This window comes from Mandrillus leucophaeus, unplaced genomic scaffold (genome assembly GCF_000951045.1).
Source record: "Mandrillus leucophaeus isolate KB7577 unplaced genomic scaffold, Mleu.le_1.0 Scaffold823, whole genome shotgun sequence".
In the NCBI taxonomy this organism is placed as follows: Eukaryota; Metazoa; Chordata; class Mammalia; order Primates; family Cercopithecidae; genus Mandrillus; species Mandrillus leucophaeus.
Genome location: NW_012108953.1, coordinates 1,216,849 through 1,219,696, shown reverse-complemented (window position 1 = coordinate 1,219,696; position 2,848 = coordinate 1,216,849).

Sequence of the window (2,848 nt, the reverse complement as noted above, 5' to 3'; positions counted from 1 at the left end):
AAAAAAAAAAAAACCTCCAAAATATAAAGCAAGCGAAATATTCTTCCATGCATCTATGAGCCAAATCCTCTCCAGATGATAACCGGTATTCTGATTTTTATCACCTTTAATTATTTTTGCCTGTCTTTCACTTCATGTAAATGGAATTACAAGAATTATTCTGTTTTTTACTTTGTTTCCTTTGCTGAATATTTTCTGTATGAAACTCATGTTATTTCTTTCTTTTTTTTTGAAGACAGAGTCTCGCTCTGTCGCCTAGGCTGAAGTGCAATGGCACAATCTCAGCACACTGCAAGCTCCACCTCCCGGGTTCAAGCTATTCTCCTGCCTCAGCCTCCCGAGTAGCTGGGATTACAGGCTCCCGCCACCACACACAGCTAATTTTTTTGTATTTTTAGTAGAGACGGGTTTTCACCATGTTAGCCAGGTTGGTCTCGATCTCCTGACCTCACGATCTGCCTCCTCGGCCTCCCAAAGTGCTGGGATTACAGGCGTGAGCCACTGTGCCCGGCTAAAACTCATATTATTTCTTATGATGATAATTCATTATTTTTAATGCTGCATGGTATTCCATTTTACACATAAATTTTATTGTTTTTGGACAGTTGTTTCTTGTTGGTGCTATGATAACACTACTATGACTAATACATTGTTATTTTTGCTATAAATTGCCAATTATATTTTATAGATCTTTAATGGAAAAAAGTTTTATATTTATTTACATATTTGCTATCATCATTCCGTTGAGTAGATCAGAGTTTCCATGTGCTGTCTTTTTCCTTAAGCCTGAAGAATTTCCTCTGATAGTACTTACAGCGTGAGTCTGATGCCCACTAATTCTTCTAACTTTCATTTGTCTGAAAATGTCTGTAGTTAAGCTTTTGGAAGGATATTTTATATTGGACAGAGAATAATAGATTGAGGGTGTTTGGGCTATTTCTTTTTTTCTTGCAGTACTTCACAGATAATGTTCCTTTGTTATTTGCCCTGCTTAGCATCTACCTAGACATCAACGGATGTTTTTATCTTGATTTTTTTAAATGTCTGATTTGTCTGCTTTTATGCTTTTCTTGTTTTCATTAGTTTCCAGAAATCTAATTTTTATGAACTTATGTGTGGTTTTCTATGCATTTCTCCTGCTTGACTGTGGTTGTGTTTCACAGATCTGTGAGTTTATAATTTTTTAGAACATTTGAAAAACTTTTGTTGCTTTTTCAAACACCAGCTTTTTCTGGGACACAGATGTTAAGTCACTTGATGGTGTCCTGTAGGTCACTGAAACTCTCTTAATTATTTCTTAGCCTTTATTTCTGTTTCATTTTAGGTCGTTTCTATTGCTAGGTCTTCAAGTTCACTTCCACAGTATGTACAAACTGCTGATAAACCCATTTAGTAAATTTTTATTTCAGATATTATATATTTTAATACAATTCATTTTAGGTTTCATTTTTGGTAGTTTCTATTGCTAGGTTTTCAAGTTCCCTTTCACAGTATCTATAAACTGCTGATAAACCTATTTAATACATTTTTATTTCAGATATTATATATTTTAATACAATTCCATTTGGGTCTTTTTATGGTCCCCATTTATCACATTGTTTTCATGTTGTCTTTTATACTTGATCTTAACCAAAAGGCTGAGAAGCAATCATGTTTTCCTTTAAATCCTTAAGAATTTTTATTAGAGTTGGTTTAAAGTTTTTTTTTTTTTCTGCTAATTCCATCATCACTGTCATTTGTGTCTATTGCTTGACTTTCCTCATATTATGGATCACATTTTGCCCTGCACCCCTATCTAGGGTTCTATTTTCACTGAATTCTGAACAATGAATATGTTACACCATGGAGTGTCTATATTCTGTCAGCTTTCTTTAGAGAGCGTTACTTTGGAAGATGATTATGTCACATTCAGATCAGCTTGATGTTTTCAAGGCATGATTTTAGGCAGGATGTTTCTACAATAGCCATTAGGCTGGAGATTATTTAGCATTACTAATCATTACAAATAAGGTACAACCCCAACATTGAATGTCCTGGGCATTCAGTGAAGTTTCTCAACTGTGGCTGGTAAGAGTTTGAACATTTCCCATGGCTGTGTGAGCTGTGAAGATTGTTCAGGTTACAGTTCCCAGCACTTGTTCTTTCCCTGGCCTCATGGAGTTTCATCCTACATGTGAACAGCTTTGGATTCTGTGAAAGGCTTAAGAGTAGCTGATGAAGACTTCTAGAACTCTTTCTGTGTTAGCTCCCTATTCTCCAGTGATCTGCTCCACCATTTCTAACTGTCAAAGCTTCTTCCAAATTGTGTTTCTATCTCCTTAACTCAGCAAGACTGTCACGCTCCATTCGATTCCCTGTCTGTGATACAGGGTGCAAAAAATGCCTCAAGTAAGAAAACTGGGATAATCATAGGGCTCACCTTGTTTTTTTTTTTGTTTTTTTTTTAATTATTTTTTTGGTTTGTTTTCATTGTCTCAGAAACATTTTCTTTCACTGCCTATTATCCCATATCTAAAAAGTTGTTGTCTCATATATTTTTGTCAGTTTGCCATTTGGCTGAAAGCTATTGGTTGTTTTAAAATCTTTGCTAACTCTAATAACTGTATTAACTGATATTCTGCTCTTATTGACTTTTTCATCTTGATTACTCATATTTTTCTCTATCTTGGTATATCTCATATTTTCATAGTATGATGGATATTAAGTACAAAATAACCATAAAGACGAAAAGGAATGTTTTTCTTCCCTGGGAAAGTACACTATTTATTTTTTCTCTTTGGCAGATAGGGGAGACTTTGGTCAACTCAAGCTAAACAAAAACGAACTAATTAGAGGTTGAGTGGAAAAT